Source organism: Rhinopithecus roxellana, chromosome 5 (assembly GCF_007565055.1).
Source record: "Rhinopithecus roxellana isolate Shanxi Qingling chromosome 5, ASM756505v1, whole genome shotgun sequence".
Taxonomy (NCBI): domain Eukaryota; kingdom Metazoa; phylum Chordata; class Mammalia; order Primates; family Cercopithecidae; genus Rhinopithecus; species Rhinopithecus roxellana.
This window is the reverse complement of record NC_044553.1, coordinates 109,523,738-109,542,389: the sequence shown is the minus strand read 5'-3', so window position 1 is coordinate 109,542,389 and position 18,652 is coordinate 109,523,738. Positions and strand designations below refer to the sequence as shown.

General features: G+C 37.1%; 1 protein-coding gene and 1 pseudogene across 5 annotated transcripts in view; both read left to right on the top strand.

Moving 5' to 3' along the window:
* Positions 1 to 18,652, top strand: part of NRG4 (neuregulin 4) — a 116,098-nt gene that overhangs the window by 54,139 nt on the left and 43,307 nt on the right. The window lies entirely within an intron of this gene.
* LOC115897752 lies at positions 17,157 to 17,264 on the top strand (annotated as a pseudogene).

Sequence of the window (18,652 nt, the reverse complement as noted above, 5' to 3'; positions counted from 1 at the left end):
CAGACTGACAGCTCCTTCTTTAGATATGTTAATGCATATTCAGCTAGTCTCTATTATTTAAAGGAACTTTGCTTCCTTCTGCTCTGATTCATTGACTTTATAATTTAATTTGCATTATATAATCTTATTTCCTTCAGCTCTAAGTATTAGACATCACATCACTTTCCCACTTGTACTTAATATACAGTCTAAATATAGTTGAGGTGTGATATAGTTTGGATATGTATCCTCTCCAAATCTCATGTTGAAGTGTGATCCCCAGTGTTTCAGGTGGGGCCTGGTGGGAAGTGTTTGTATCATGAGGGTAGACCCCTCATGAATGGCTTGGTGCCCTTCCTCATGGTAATGAGTGAGTTCTTGCTCTATTAGCTCATGTGAGATCTGACTGTTTAAAAGAGTCTGTAGTCTTCCCCTTTTCTCTCTTGTTCCCTCTCTCACCAGGTGATACACTGGCTCCCCCTCACCTTCTGCCATGATTGTATGCTTCCTGAGGGCTCACCAGAAGCAGATGCTGGAACCATGCTTCCTGTATAGCCTGCAGAAGCATGAGCCAAGATAAACTGCTTTTCTTTCTTTTGTTTTTCTTTCTTTTCTCTCTCTCTCGCTCTCTCTCTCTCTCTCTCTTTCTTTTTGAGACAGGGTCTCACTCTGGAGTGAGACGACTCCCAGACTGCAGTGCAGTAGTGCAGTCATGGCTCACTGCAGCCTCTGCACCTCTGGTTCAAGCAATCCTCCCACCTCAGCCTCTGGAGTAGCTGGAACTACTAGAGGCACGTGCCACCATGCCCTCTAATTTTTAAATTTATAGTAGAGAGTAGAGTAGAGAGTAGAGTCTTCCTATGTTGTCCAGACTGGACTTGAACTTCCTATGTTGTCCAGACTGGGCTCAAGCAATCCTCCTCCCTTGGCCTCCCAAAGTTCTGGGATTACAGGCATGAGCCACCATGCCCAGCCTCTCTTTTCTTCATAAATTACTCAGCCTCAGATATTCCTTTACAGCAATGCAAATAGACTAAGACAAAGTGTATTACAAATATATTGTTGTGTTGCTTAGTTTAAGTGTCTTCTAGGCCCTGACTTTCAGAAATATGATTCTTGTGGCTAATATACCATTCTTCTACTTCAGTCTTAGTGAAAGCACATAGATTTTTAAATTCTGTAAGATACTTTCATGCTTGAGCATTATCAATATAAGTTCTGATTAAAACAACTTGCTTTGGGTACAGCAGGAGTAGCTCATAATCAAATACTCATATATCTCCTTTTTACAAATAATAATAAACTCTGTACAAGTATAAACACTATTTGAAGGCATTGGAGAATGACTAAAAGCAGGAAGAAACAAAAGTAGTTGACACAGAAGAAGGGAATGTCACTGGGTGAGTTTCCCATTTTTATGGCTTTTTGCCTGAGGACAGGCCCTCATCAATTCAACACATAGTGGTAAAATGGGATAGAAATATGCAGGCAGTCACCAAAGCTGGAAATTGAATGTCCTGAAGAGAGCCACAGAGTGTGAGCCTGAGTTCTTTATGTCTTTATATGCCCAAGTATCTGGGTGGCCTTGAATTTGTGTGCATAGAGGACTCTAGATAGCCCAGGTAAGGCTAAGAAAAGTGAACAGATATTTCAATTGTTGCAACAGTAGGAGAGAGAGAGTTTCAATTAAGCCAAGTGATAGGAATGTAACAGTCTAGAATCTACAACATGTCACTCATAAGGTCTGGGTTAGAATTCAAAATGACTAGACATATGAAGATAGAAAAATGTGATCCATACTCAAGTAAAGAAAATCAGTGGAGTCAGACCTTGAGATGAGCCAAATATTGCAATTAGCAGATAATGATTTTAAATCTTAAGGATTTATTCTCAAGAAAATTTGCTTATTATCAGTGAGTAAATGAGAAACCCCAGCAGAGAAACAGGAAATATGGAAAAATAATTAAATAGAAATTCCAGAACAAAAACATAACATCTGAAATAAAAAATTTCTGAGTGGGCTTAACAGTGGATTGAAAACAGAAGAAAGAATAGGTGTACTTGAAGCTCTGTTGAAAATATCTTTATGAAAAACAGATTTTTTTTTTTTTTTTTTTTTTTTTTTGAGAAGGAGTCTCACTGTCACCCAGGCTGGAGTGCAGTGGTGCGATCTCAGCTCACTGTAACCTCCGCCTGCTGGGTTCAAGTGATTCTCCTGCCTCAGCCTCCTGAGTAGCTGTAGCTGGGACTACAGGCATGTACCACCATACCTGGCTAATTTTTGAATTTTTAGTAGAGATGAGGTTTCATCATGCTGGCCAGGCTGGTCTTTTACCCCTGACCTCGTGATCTGTCCCCCACTGGGATTATAGGCATGAGCCACTGTGCTTTCCCCAATTTTTTTTTTTTTTTTAACGAATCCTCAGTGGCTTGTCAAACAATGTTAAATTATTGACATACTTGTAATTGGGAACCCAGAAGGAGAAAAGAAAACACAGCAGAAAAAAAACAATATTTAAAGAAAAGATGCCCCCCAATTTTCCAAATTTAGGGAAAGCCAAAATTTCAGATTTAAGCTCAAAAAACACCAAGCAAACTTGGACACATCATAGTCAAATGGCAGGAGGAAAAAATATGTAAAAAGAAAATCTTGAAAGCAGTCAGAGAAAGTGACACATTACATATGGAGAAACAGCAGTATGAACGGCAACTGATTTCTTATCAGAAATCATGGAGACCAAAAGATAGTGGAAGAAAATATTTAAAGTGATTAGAGGGAAAAACTATGAACCCAAAACTTTGTATCTTGCAAAAATATCCTTCAAGGATGAAGACAATAACAAAAGCATTACCCATAATAGCTAAAAAATGGTAAAAAAAAAAAAAAAAAAAAAAAAAGTCCAACTCATGAATGTATAAATAAAATGTAGCATATATACACAATGGAATATTTATCAATAAAAATAAAGTACTGTTATATACTATTACAACATAGATCACCCATAAAAACATTATGCTAAGTCAAAGAAGACATATGCAAAATAACCCCAAATGTGTAATTCTGTTACACATTTTAAATGTATTACACATATTAATTTATATATTAAATGTCCAGAATAGGCAAATTTATAGACAGAAAGTTGATTAGTGGTGGGGTGGGGAATGGCAATTGCTTGCTCATGGACGTGGTGTTTCTTTTAGGAGAGATGAAAACATTCTAAAATTAGATTTTGGTGATGGTTACACAACCCTGTGAATATACTGAAAACATTAAATTGTATACCTTAAATGGATAGATTGTATAGTATGTGAATTATATCATGTAAATAATACATCTCAATAAGGCTGTTTAAAAATGAAAGCAATATAAAGACATTTTCAGATAAGAAAAAACTAAGATAATTTATTACCAGCAAGCCTATACTAGAAGAAATGCAAAAGAAAGGTCTCCAAGCTGAGGGGAAATAATACCAAATAGAAACTTGAGTCTACAGAAAGGAATGAAGAACTTTGGAAATAGTAAAAATTTGTGTAAATATAAAACTGTCTCTTAAATCTCAGCTTAGATAAAGTACATATGAGTACCTAAACCAAAAATAGTGACATTGTTTTGTGGATAATAGAGACTGTAGATGCAATACACATGACAACTGTGGCCTGAAGGGAAGGGAAGTAAAGGAAACAACATAGTTGTAAAATTTCTGCATTGTATGTGAAGTGATATAATAGTAACCCTAAGTAGACTGTGCAGTTCAGAATGTGTACTGTGAGCCCTGGAATAACCACTAAAAATATAATGCAGACTTGGCTAAAAGGTTTATAGATAATAAGAATGAAATTCTAAAAACAATAGTTAACCAAGAAAAGGAAGAAAAGAGAAACCCAGATTCAGAAAATAGATGGAACAAAGAGAAACAGTGGGATGGTAGATCAATATACAAACATATTAATTTTATTAAATGTAAATTAACTGAACTTGCCAACTAAAGACAGATTGTATATTGAAAGAGAGAGTGAAACAGGGAGGGGAGGGAGTCATCAGGAAGACATGCAATCATAAATGGTACATATGTGTACCTAATAACAGAGCTTTAGAATCATGAAACATTTGGTAAGGGGAGAAACAGATAAATCCACTAATGGGAGATTTTAACATCCCTCTCTCAGTAGTTAATAGACCAATTAGACAAAAAAAAAAAAAAAAAAAAAATTCACTAAGGACATAGTGAATGAAGAACCACTGTCAACTACCTCAACCTAATTGATAATGATAGAAAAACCTATCCTCCAAAACTGTATACATTCCATTAAATGTATGCATTATATTCACCAAGACAGAGATTGGGCTATAAAAAAGTCTTGATAAATTTTATCATTGAAAATTTATTGGACAAAGATCAGCAAACTATGACCTATGGGCCAAATCTTGCCCATCACCTGTTTTTGTATGATGTTAGTAATAGTTTTACATTTGCAAATATTTTAAAAAAATATTTTGACACAGAAAATGTATATAAAATTCAAACTTCAGTGTTTACAATTAAAAATCTATAGGAACAAAGCCACACTCATTCATTTACATATCGTCAATGCTGCTTTCACACAACAAAGTTGAGTAGTTGCAACAGAGACTGTATGGCCCGCAAAGCTAAAATATTTGCTATTCCGCCCTTTCCTTTTACAGAAAACATTTTTCTGACCCCTGCCACGGAGTACATTCTCTTACCATGATAAAATTTTAGCAGAAATAACTAACAAGATGTCTAGAAAAACTCCTAATATTTGGAAATGGATACTTTGAAAAGGCTATATAAAAATTAATAAACTCATAGCTAGATTAATGGAATATATGAAAATTATCACCCGAGTGTGGTGGCTCGCTCCTGTAATCCCAGCGCTTTGGGAAGCTGAGGTGAGAGGAACAATTTAAGGCCAGGAGTTCCAGACCAGCCTGGGCAACCCTGTCTCTACAAAAAAATTTGAAAAATTAGCCAGGCATCGTGGTGCATACCTGTAGTCCTAGCTACTCAGGACGCTGAAGTGGGAGGATCACTTGATCCCAGAAGTTAGAGGGTACAGTGGGCTGTGATTGTGCCACTGCAACTGCAGGCTGGATGACAGAACAAGACCCTGTCTCAAAAAAAGAAAAAAACAATTACCAACTACAGTAAGAAAATTACCAACATCAGTAATGAAAGAATACAGATGATCCTATAGATATCAAAAGAATTATAATAGAGGCTTCTGCTTTCTGCCTTGATGAAGTAATTGGACCAGACTTGCTCTACTGTCTAAAAACATCTATAAAAATTGGGAAAATACATGAAACACCCTTTTTTCAGACAGTTGACAACAGGCAGTGCAGGACAGTGATCCCTGAGAGAAGGAGAACAAGCTTAGAGATCCCTGTAATCTTCCAGGCTCCTTTCCTGGAGTTACACTCCGGACCGTGGTGCAGAGAGATGGGTCCACCAAGCAGAGCACTCTGGTCTTGCTGAGCTGAGGAGAAAGAGATCAGAAGTCAGGGAGGCTGACATGGCTGAAATTTGTGGATGGACTACCAGAGAAGAGGAAGCTGTGTAAGAGAAAGAGTTCCAGAAATCTGTAGAGATCCCTTTTGATTATCTTGTCAAATGCTACATTAGACAGGTGTAGTGTCAAATGCCACAGTGCTGCGCAAAGAACTTCTGGGAAGCTCGAAGGTGAACAACCCCGGAGCTCAGGCAGGGCTGGGATGTGTTTACATTCTGACCAGCTAGAGTGAAGTATCCTTGGTAAACACCCAGGGTATTCACTTGAGATCCAAAGAGTCACTCTTCAGGATTAGAGCAAAAGTCAGCCTAAATGCTACTCCATTTGTACCCTGTCAAAGCTTAAAACCAAGCCTTAAAAGAATCAATCTGATTTACAAGTAACTTTGTCTCCCAAAGCAAAGTTCAATGCTCTTTAAACAAAGACAACAAAATCTAGCACTCAAAAACCTAAGATTCATGTTCAACAAGCAATGCAAAATTACTAGATACAAAGAAGCAGGAAAATGTGATTAGGAGGAAAAAGTCAATCAGTAGATACAGACCTAGGAATGTCAGCAATGATGGAATTAGCAAACAAGAGATTTAAAGCAGTTACTATAAATATGTAAAGAATTTAAAGAAAAATCTGAATGAAATGGAGAGATTTCTAGAAGCTGAAAAATGAAATATCTGAAATGAAAAGTTCAGTGGGTGGGCTTAACAAATTAGATACTGCAGAATAAAATATTAATTAACAACATAGCAATAAAAACTTTCCAAAATAAAACAGATTTTTTTTTTCATACTAAAGAACAGTCACAGAGGTCTAACATATGTGTGTTAAGGTCTCTCAGAAAGATGAGAGGGCAGAAAAAGCATTTGAAGAAGTGGTGGCCAAAAAGTCAATAGACTCGGGATCTTTCACATTGTATGACTTTTACAGACAAGCAGTGACTGAGAGCATTCATCATTGGTAGGCCACATTAAAGGAAATTCATCAGCGAAAGTAAACTGAAACCAGATGGAAACAGATCTACACAAAGGAATGAAGAAAGCTTAGAAATGCAACATTCTTTGCATAAGTCCAAAACATCCACATTGCTTTGAGTTGAAGCAGGAACAGTACTATAAACTTTCTTAAAAATTCATTTAGGGCTGGGTGTGCTGGCTCATGCCTGTAATCAAATCATTTTGAGAAGCCAAGATGGGAGGATTGCTTGAGCTCAGGTGTTCAAGACCAGCCTGGACAACATAGTGAGACCCCATCTCTACCAAAAATTTAAAAATTAGCCAGGCATAATGGCATGTGCCTGTAGTCCCAGCTACGTGGGAGGCTGAGATAGGAGGATCGCTTGAGCCCAGGAGTTTGAGGCTGCAGTGAGTTATGACACCACTGCCACTACGGCCTGAGCACAGAGTGAGACCTTGTCTCAAAAAAAAGGGAGGTGCAGGATTCTATTTTTGCCACCCTGTGGGATAAATTCATACCTTCGTTTTATTCCTCAGGGTCTTTGTGGTGCCATCTCTAAACCCACTTCCTGTCTCTTTCCTGTTGACTTTTCCTTGTTGTTTCAGATCAACCCTAATATCTCTAGTTCCTTGGCATCATCCATTTTATGCCATTTACACAGAGTTAATATCCAGTGTGACATGTAGAATATAAAGGGCTCTTCATTCAGCAAAGACCTATGTGTATCTATCAAGAGACTCAGGATATTTCACATCCTAAGCAACTTTGTCACCTGTGAAATTTGTGAAATGTTTAAACACAAAACTAAGAACCTTAGAAGGAGTTGTAGGCCAGGTGTGGTGGCTCACACCTATAATCCTAGCAGTTTGGGAGGCTAAAGTGGACAGATCATTTGAGGTCAGGAGTTCGAGACCAGCCTGACCAAAATGGTGAAACCCCTATCTCTACTAAAAAATTAGGGCATGGTGGTGCACGCCTGTAGTCCCAGCTACTTGGGAGGCTGAGGCAGGAGAATCGCTTGAACCCGGGAGGTGGAAGTTGCAGTGAGCTGAGATCGCACCACTGCACTCCAGCCTGGGTGACAGAGTGAGACTCCGTCTCAAAAAAAAAAAAAAAGAAAAAAAGTTGTGTAATGGTCAGCCTCTTTGAGGTCAGCATCCTCTGACACAAGTTCTGTAACTACAGAACTTCTCCCAACTAGCTTCTCAATCTTCACAAATTATTACAAAGCTTGGTTCACATTCTGAGCTACTTTGTTATCCAGGATAATGTCTAGGTAAATGTCAAGTGTCTGAAACTTCTTGGTAGTGGAAACACTTTGAGAACGTTAGAACACCTGTCTATATTGTCATGGCTCTTGCAACATGGTTCCTAGATGGCATCCACAGTGTATATTGAAAATTCATGTGTACCTTCCTGCTTTTGATTATTGAAGCATCTAGATAGTGTTTGAATGTCACAGATGTCAGCACCTTGATAACATTAATGGGATTGTTGTGAACCTGAGTAAGGTGAGCCTAAAAGCTCCTTGCTGGCAACGGGTCTGAGAGTGTTCTTTGAACAGCACTTATAATTGGCAAGAGGTGGTATGTGTGTCAGACTCTGCAGTGTCATATTCACATGGCACTGGTTATCTGTATTCTGGGGCAACAATTTCCAGTAGATCCCATTGCTTAGTAGAAAGGGAAAATTTATTTTGGGAAACAGAATAACATCTTTTCCCCCCAAACCATCCAAATATGTATTCAGATTCTTCTCACCTAAATTCCCATCCAATTTGAAGTCCAGAATCTCTGGGTAATTTATCGTTTTCTCCAGCAGGCTTAGATTTCACTGAAAGTTATTAGCGACCCCCACCACCCCATGTTCCTTAATCAGTTTGGACTACTACAACAAAATACCATAGACAGGGTGGCTTAAACATCAGAAACTTCTCCGACTTGTGGAGGATGGGCAATCCAAGGTCAAGGTGCTGGCTGATTCGGTTTGTGGGGAGAGCCCTCTTTCTGGTTTGCAGATAGACACCTTCTTGCTATATACTTGCATGGCAGAGAGAGGGAGAGAGGAAGCAAGTCTCTCCTGTCTCTTATAAGGGCACTGATCTCTTCTTGACCCTCATGACCCTAATTACCCCTGAAAGGCCCCTCTTCATAATATCATCACATTGGAGTTACGATTTCAACATTCAAGTCTGTAAAGCCAGTATATAATGGTAAAATTAAAATGGAATAATTCTAATCAAGTTAGAAAAACATGAAATAAGTTACTGCTTCATAGCAATTATCATATTTTCCTTGATAAAAATTGTGAAAACTCCTTGCTCTGAAGTGAATTAAATCCCTTAGTTAGCCATTCTGGCAGCTCCTTTGGGAGCAGCTTTTTACTCCGTTACCTCCGTGATTCCTGGCTCTATCATCCTTAATCATTTTTCTCCAAAGCCACATCTGAGTTAGTGATTGAAACGTATGTCTTTCTTGGGAACCACAAAGCTTTCATAGCTCACTTCCTGCTGTTGTGATCTGGGGGCCTAGGGATTGCTTTAGGATTTGAACAGGATTTGCAGGCCAGGCTTTTGGTTTCTTTGGTAATGCAATTCACTCAAAAACATTCTAGCATCTAGAAAGCTCCCTATTTCTACTCAGTTCCATATATAAGTAACACAGCTAAATATCGAAAATAAATAGTTTTTAAACTTAGATTTAGATCTTTTACATTAATATTCTCTTATTTGTTCATCCCTTCCCTTTCAACTTAATGGCGGGGCAATTTAAGCCCATCTGAAACTAGGCTTAGTTTGGGAAGGCCATATCCTTAATCTGATTTTTGCCTCCGAGATAGTTACCATTGTCTGGCAAAGAAATAAAATACTTGGGACACACAAAAAATGATAATATGCATATCTCATCTAATTATAATTTTTTTAAAAATTGATAATAAATTTATATGGTCCAAAAATCAAGTCATAATAAAAGGTTTATAGTAAAAATTATTTCCACCCCCTTCTAACATATATTTGTGCATATATAAGCCAATACCAACTTGAAATCTTATATTCTGTCAGTTTTTACACTGTTTTCTACCTGCTTTTTCTCTTCAGAATATATTTTGGAGATCATTTCATGTCAATCCACAGAGTACTTCACTATAGCTACATAGTATTTTATGCAGATAATAGGCTGTATTTAACCCTACTGATAGACATTTGGGTTGTTACTTATCTTTTGCTAATGCAACTACAGCAATTAATAACCTTATATGTATGTCATTTTTTAGGGTGCAAGTGAATCCCAAGAATTTGGCTGGGTCAAAGGGTATATGCATATTAATTTTGGTAGACATTGCCAAATTGTCCTGGGTAGGAATGTGAATTACTACCAACTATATATGAAAGTGCGTCATTTCCTAGCAGAGTATGTTGTCTAACTTTGGGTTTTTACCAATCTGATAGATGAGAATGTTATCTCATTTGGGGTTTTTACCAAGCTGATAGCAGCGTATGTGGTCTAACTTTGGGTTCTTACCAATCTGATAGATAAGAAATGGTATCTCAGTGTTACTTTAATTCAATCTTTTGATAGGTGAGGTTGCGCCATATGTGTTTCCTTTTCTGTCAACAGTTTTTCCCTAGATGTTCTATTAAGTTGTAGTCTTATAGTAGCCATTGTAGAAATTTTTTATATAATAAAGATACTATTAAAAGTTATATTATCTTTTTGATTGAGATATGAGTTGCAAACATTCTCTTCTAGTTTGTCACTTGTCTTATGATTTTGTCCTTGATTAATTTTGGCCATAATTAAGTTTTATGTTTTATTTTTCCATACTTAATTTTATCAGTCTTTTGTGGGTTTTTGATGTTGACTTATAATTTGATTTTTTATATTCAAGATGTGGAGAATAGAGTTGACACAGCATGTCTTAGACTGCTATCCTTAGAAAGGCCTCCTTGCGAAGCTGGCCCTTGCTGGTGTTTAGAAACTTAGCTGGCATACAGTTCTCTATACTTAAATGAAAGTTTTCCTAAATGATAAGGATGTCTCCGTATGCCTAAACTGTGTAAGTGTTGTGGTTTATGCTGAATACCTGCTTTTCTTTTGGGAGTCTGGAATTTTGGTATATGCAAGACAGAAGATACATATATGAATGGTTTCCATGAAAAATCTTGGACACTGAGTCTCTGATGAGCTTCCCTAGTAGAAAACACTTCACTTGTGTTGTCACAATTCATTACTAGAGGAATTAGGCTTGTTTTGTGTGACTTCACTAGGAGGGAAGTCTTGGAAGCTTGTGCCTCATTTCCTTCAAACTTCATCCCACATATCTTTTCCCTTTGTAGTTTTTGCTTTGTATCTTCTGGCTGTAATAAATCATTACTGTGGATACAACTATGTGTTGAGTCCATTGAGTCTTCCTGGGAGTTATAATGGAATTTACCCTTATTTTTTTCCTTTTTGTTTAATTAAAGACTTTTTTGGCCTGGTGCAGTGGCTCATGCCTGTAATCCCAGCAATTTGGGAGGCTGAAGCGGGCAGACCACTTGAGGTCAGGAGTTCGAGACCAGCCTGGCCAACATGGTGAAACCAGTCTCTACTAAAAATACAAAAATTAGCCTGGCATGGTGGTATGTGCGTATAGTCACAGCTACATGGGAGGCTGAGGCACAAGAATCACTTGAACCTGGCAGGTGGAAGTTGCAGTGAATCAAGATTGCAACACTGCATTCCAGCCTGGATGACAGAGCAAAACTCTGTCTCAAAAGAAAACAAAAACAAAAACAACAACAAAAAAATGCTTTAAAAAATTATTTGCCAATGTTTTTAAACAATTTTTTATTATACTTTAAGTTCTGGGATACATGTGCAGAACGTGCAGGTTTGTTACATAGGTATACATGTGCCATGGTGGTTTGCTGCACCTATCAACCTGTCATCTATGTTAGGTATTTCTCCTAATGCTATCCCTCCCCTAGCCCCCTGCCTTCCAACAGGCCCTGGTGTGTGATGTTCCCATCCCTGTGTCCATGTGTTCTTATTCAACTCCCACTTGTAAGTGAGAATATGCAGTGTTTGGTTTTCTGTTCCTGTGATAGTTTGCTGAGAATGATGGTTTCCAGCTTCATCCATGTCCCTGCAAAGGACATGAACTAATTCTTTTTTGTGGTTGTGTAGTATTCCATGGTGTACATGTGCCATGTTTTGTTAATTCAGTCTCTCATTGATGGACATTTGGGTTGGTTCTAAGTAAAAAGACCCCTTTTTAAGGGCAATTTTAGGTTCACAGCAAAATTGAGAGGAAGGTACAGAGATTTCCCATATACCCGCTACCCTGACACATGCAAGGCCTCCCCAGTTATCAACACTGCCAGTAAGAATGCTATATTTGTTACCACTGAGGAACCTGCAACAACATATCATAATCACCAAAGTCCATAGTTCAGGGTTCACCCATGGTGTTGTACATTCTATGGGTTTGTACAAATGTAATGACGTGTATCCACCATTATACTATCATACCAGGTATTTTCGCTGTCCTAAAAATCCTCTGTGCTCTGCCTATTCATCCCTCCCCTGCCCTGTATTTTTTTCAGGAACTTTTATCATTTTTGTTTTTAGGTATTGGGGTAACATTTATATTCATAAATTAACTTAGGATTTATATGTTTATAAGATTGAATCTATTTCATCTAGAAGGTGTTTTAAAGCTTTCCTCATATAGATATTAGTGTAACATTTATATTCATAAATTAATTTAGAATTTATATGTTTATTAAGTTGAATCTATTTAGCCTAGAATATGTTTTAGAATTTCCCTCATATAGGTTTTACGTATTTCTTAAATTTATTCTTAGTTATTTCATCATTTTGTTTGTGTTGTGACTGGGGCTTTTTCTGCCTATCTTCTAATTATTGTCTGTATATAAGAAAGCTAGTGATTTCTTTATGTTAATTTCCCCCTGCTATCTTATTGAGTTATGTTACTATTTGTAGGAGTTTTTCATTTGATTCCTTTGGGTTTTCAAGATTTATAATCATATCATCTATACATAGTAATAGTTTTACTTATCTCTTTCTAATGGCTGTGCCTTTTATTTCTGTATCTTGTCTAATTGTGGTTAGGACCTTCAGTACAATATTAAATAATAGGGGTAGCAGTGAGTGTTTTTTACTTTTTATTGTTTTTTAACTTTGGTGGGAATGTCTTTACTTTTTCTAGGAAATCTGATGCTAATTTTTGGCTGGGATAGATATATTTTATCATGCTATGGAAGTAACTATATTTCTATTCTATAGAGGGTTTTCTTTAGTTTTCAGATCTCAGTGTTTTTGTTTGTTTCTATACCTCTGCTGAGACTTAGCATTTCTCTGCTAAAACATTTAATGCATTGTAAATATGTTTCGCTTCATTGAGGATAGTTGTATTAGTGGCCTTGATTCTTGTTCATTAGTTCCAATATCTGGTTTGTCTTGGGTTTGGACTCAATTTATTTTCTTTTCTCTTGAGAACATTTAATTTTTTGGTTCTTTGTATATTTGGTGATTTTGGATTGTTTCTAGACATTATGAATATTAGATTATGGATATTCTAAATGCTATTATTTTTCTGATATGCATGGTTTCTTTTGTTTAGTAAGCAATTTTTTTGTCTGGGCTTCTACTGCAAACACGTTTTCTTATGTAGAAGGTCCAGTCTGTTCAGATGTTTTGTTTTTAGGTGGTCTGTTGTAAATTTGTCTGATCCTACCTGGTTCAGGTTTCCGTTAGATATGTGGGGAGACAGCTTGAGCTTGGGGATCCCCTCTTTGACTCATACTTGCCCAGGATTCTCCTCTTCTTTCAGCATTCATGGCTTCATAGCTTCTTTTTCCTAGTTCCTCAGATCAGAAAGAGTTCTTCCATGCAAGGCCCCCATAGCTACTGTACTCACTAGGTGGCTTAGCCCCAGGCTAAAAGCTGCAGAAACAGGAATTTACTTGTACTTCCTCCAAATATAGCATGACCTCCCCTCCAGAATCTGTCTTTTATCTTTTTAGTCTCCTGGACCTTCAGATCGTTGTTTTTCATATCTTGTCCAAGTCTTTATAGTTTTCTGCAGGGAGCTAGAAGTGGTGGTCATTCTATAGCATCTTAGCAAGTCATACCCAGAAGTGGAACCTCTCACATTCCACTTATTGTTTTAAATCAAGAATTGTCATTGAATTTTATCAAATGCTTTTTTAGAGTCTAAGGACATGATCATGTTTTTTTATTTCTCTTTAACTGTATCTACATGATGAATTCTATTATTAGTCCTGATTTTGAATCATTCTTGTATTTCTGGAGTACGACCCACTTACTATTCTTTTATGGTCTGCTGATTCTTACTGTATTTTATTGAGGGTTTTTGTGTTGATATTCATGAGAATGACCTATGGTTTTCTTATTGGTACAATCTTTGTTAGGTTTTGGGATCAATAATATCCTTATTTCATTGAAGGAGTTTGAATATTTTTCTCCTTTGTCTAAGTTTTAGAACGGTTTAGCATTAGAATTATCTAATGTTTAAAGTCTGGTAGAATTCTCTATGAAGCTGTCTGGATCTAGGATTTCTTAGCAATAATTCCTAAATTTGTTTTATGGAGAATGATCTATTTGAATTTTCTTATCTGTAAATCAGTCTGTATTAGATTTTCTGTTTCTTTGGGGGTGAGTTTTTTTTTGTAAATTATATTTTTAAAAAAGCAGAATTATCCAGTTCATCCAGGTTTTCAAGTTTATTGGTAAAGAATTTATCAAAATAGCCTCTTTTCTGATTTAAAAACATATTATCCATTTCTGTGGTTAAATTTCCTCTGGCATATCTTCACTTACGCTTATAGTTTGGTTATCTATTTTGCATAAAAATCAACCCTAAAAATCAGTAGCTTCAAAAATAACCATTTGATTTGCTCATAATCCTATGGAACAGGTATTTGGGCTGGTCTCCCCTAGGCAGTTCCACTCCATGTGGTATCATCTTGGGTCACTCACAGGGCTGCATTCAGCCTTCAATAGCAATTTCCTCATTGTACTTGCAGCCACTACTAGCAGTTTCCTTACTGCCCCTTAGGCCTCCACCTACTGCTTGGTCGAAAATCCAGTGCCACAAATTTTTCAGTTTTTAGTTACACAAACACCTTACTTCTAGGAACCTTACTTCCAGGATTATCTGTTTCTGTGTAACATACTACCCGAAACTCAGTGGCTTAAAATAGCAACCATATTATAATTTACTCAGAATTCTTGGGAATTCAAGCAGGTGATGCTGGGTGGTTGTTCTCCACGTGGTATTGGCAAGGATTACTCAGGAGCTGTGTTCAGCTGGGTGTTTGGCAGGATCTGAAACATTTAAAGTAGATTCAGGTCTCTCTCCCCAGAGGATAGTCAGACTTCATACGTGGAGAGCAAAAGGGAGTATTCTAATAGACGACAGTAGAAGCTGTTGATCTGTTAATGCCTAACTTTAAGAATTATGAAGCATCATCTACCACATTCTCCTTGTCAAAGCAAGTCATAGTGCCACTCAGATTCAAAGGGAGGGGAAATAGACCCCAGCACTCAGTGAGAGGAGTGACAAAGAATTTGTGGCCATCTGCAGTTCACCAACTGTGCTTTCTCTCAAGTTCATTTCATTTCATTTTACTGAGAACCAGCTCTTGGATTTATGTATTTTGGTTTCATTCTCTTTTTCTGTTTCTAACTCATTTATTTCTTCCTTTACTTTATTAATTCCTTCTTTCTATTTACCTTGGAATTATTTTATCACTTTAAAAAATCTCTTTCCCCGCACCTTTGCCATTTTTTATTTTTTTTTCTTACAGGGCTAATGAATGTTAGTGAGTAATACTTAATAGTAGAAATGAATTTTTTAGAACTGAGTGAAGTCTCTGAGGGATGTAGGAGGCAAAGAGTAATCTGGAATATGAGAGCTTGCCTTGATATCTCTGCACTAGGGTGTCCTAAGTACCTTTGGGACTCTGGGCTCTGGATGCTATGAGGCAACAGAAAATTGAAAAGTTAAGTGAAAGGATGCCAAAGAAAACTTTGAAATACTTTACCCTTTGGCTTGGAGATACCCTAGATTACGCCTGACATTCATACTGAGTGTATTCTTCCTTATACTTTCTGCTGGTTTGCTGTATTTGATTATACAGGTTGAGTATCCTTTATCCTAAATGCTTGAGATCAGAAGTATTTCAGATTTTAGACTTTTGGATTAGGGATACTCAACTTGTACAAACTAACATCAGTTAAAAAAAAATCCTCAAAGAAAAAAATGTATTCATTTTGAATTTTCCCAGTATTTTTAAACCCACCCACATTATTTCTGCTTTCACTAATCTCCATTTTTGTTTTCCCTATCTCTGGAGTCCAGACATTTTGGAAAAGCTGAAAGTTTCTTGTGTGCTTTGTGAAATTCCTTGACATGCTTTCTTTTCCATTTATTTTTATTCCGAAATGAACTTTTTTACTACTGAACATGGTTCTTGTTCAATTCTAGGTTGTAGACCTTTTTAAGCCAAATTCTTTCTCATATATGTATTTTGAACATGCTAAAAGCTTATCAGGTGAAAAATAGTAAAAAACAGTCAATAAAAGTTAGGTAATATTTAGATACTTTATATACAGTCACAAACATCTTTCAAGAAAAAATGGTAAGTTAGTTGACTTAACAATAAAATAATTCTGAAAGTCTCCCATGTGGTGGCTATAGGATATAAAAGCTAACAAAGAAGCTTAAGTTACCATTTGCAGTACAGTTTCAGATGAACTCTTTGTAATTTGTCTTGTTTTAATAAGAATTAATTAAGTTAATTGAGAATGGGCATATGTAGGAGTCAAGAAATTTATGTTATGAAAGCATAATTTAGTAAATTTACTTTGACATACAAAAACTAAACATTAAAATACAGTATATTCAGTTTGACTTCTTATTCAAGTTAAGCTCTTAATATCCAGAAAATAAAATGTATCATAACTGGGTAACCAATGAATGATCATTGTTTACAACTTTTTTGGGGTCAGCATTTTACTGGTCTTATGCAGTTCAGTTATGATTAAAGCAGGAAATGTAACCTTTTCAATAAAATGTAAACTTTTAAACCAGATTCTAAGTTTAGCTATTTTGACCTTGACAAATAATAATGAAAGGGGCACCAAGATAAAATTATCTTGTTTGTGTGCTTCTCTTCAAAACCCATATGTTCAAATAAATGTCATTAAAACAGCCCAACTACAGAAAAAGAGAGGTCAAAATCCACTCAATTTGGAGATAAAAGAATAGTACAATGAGTTTTGCTGATATAACCATAGGCAAATGCTATTAACTGTCTATACACCATACACAAAAATGGATTTTAAAGACTTAAATGTAAAACCTGAAACTATGAAACTATTAGAATGCATAGGGGGAAATGCTTCAGGACACTGATCTGGGCAAAGGTTTTTTTTTAGTAAGACCTCAAAAGCACAGGCAACAAAAGCAAACATAGATAAATGGGATTACGTCAGGCTAGAAAGCTTCTGCTCAGCAAAGGAATAGTCAACAGAGTGAAGATACAACCTACAGTTTGCAAGTGATCCATCTCATAAGGAATTAGTAATGAGAATGCATAAGGAACTCCAACAATTCTGCAGAAAATAAAAGCCCAAATAATCTGATGAAAAAAATGGACATATAGCTTTATGCAGTGGCAGTATTGTAGCCAATGAGGTTTATCTGAGGCGCAATTATTGCTAGTTGAAAAAAAATGGCCATATAATCTGAATAGACATTTCTTAAAAGAACGCATATAAATGGCCAACAGATGAAAAAAATGTTCAAGATCACTAACCATAAGGGAAATGTAAATCAAAACTACAATGAGATATCATCTCACCCCAGTTAACACAGCTACTACCAAAAAGAAAAAGTAATAGATACTGGTGAGAATATAGAGAAAGGGGAATGGTAGTACACTATTGGGAATGTAAACTAGTACAGCCACTATGGAAAACAGTATGGAGGTTCATCTATCTACCATATGATCCAGCAATCCTGCTGCTGGGTATATATCCCAAAAAATAAAGTATGTCAAAGGGTTGTCTGCACTCCCATGTTTATTGCAGTACTATTCACGATAGCCAAGATACATAATTAACCTAAGTGTCCATCAGCAGGTGAATAGATAAAGAAAATGTAGGCATATACACAATAGAATATTATTCAACCATAAAAAAATGAAGTCCCGTCATTTACAGCAACATGAATGGAGCCGTAGGTCATTATGTTAAGGGAAATAATCTAGGCATGAGAAGACAAATACTGCATGCTCTCACTAATATGCAAAAGCCAAAAAATATTGATCTCAGGGAGGCAGAGAATTGAATATGGTTACCAGAGGCTGGGAAGGGTAGTGGGTAGATGTGGGGAAAATGAAGAGAGGTTAGTGAATGAGTACAAAAATACTGTTAGATTTATTGTATATTTCAAAATAGCTAGAAGAGGCTGGGCACGGTAGCTCATGCCTGTAATCCCAGCACTGTGGGAGGCTGAGGTGGGCAGATCACTTGAGGTCAGGAGTTGGAGACCAGCCTGACCAATATGATGAAATCCTGTCTCTACTGAAAATACAAAAATCAGCCAGGTGTGGTGGCAGGCACCTGTATTCCCAGCTACTTGGGAGGCTGAGGCAGGAGAATTGCTTGAACGTGGGAGGCAGAGGTTGTAGTATGCCGAGATCACGCCACTGCACTCCAGCCTGAGCAACAGAGTGAGACTCTATCTCAAAAAAAAAAAAAAGAAAGAAAGAAAGAAAAAAAAAAGAGAAAAGCTAGAAGAGAAGATTGGGAATGTTCCCAAAAGAAGGAAGTGATAAGATGGCCAAATAGGAACAGCTCTGGCCTGCAGCCCCCAGGGAGATCAATGCAGGTGATTTCTGCATTTCCAACTGAGGTACCCAGCTCATCTCATTGGCACTGGTTAGATGGTGCAGCCCACAGAGGGTGAGCTGAAGTAGGGTGGGGTGTCACCTCACCTGGGAAGCACAAGGGGTCGGGGAATTCCCTCCCCTAACCAAGGGAAGTCCTGAGGGACTGTGAGGAATGGTGCATTCCGGCGCAGATACTATGCTTTTCCCACGGTCTTCGCAACCTGCAGACCAAGAGATTCCCTCGGATGCCTACACCACTAGGGC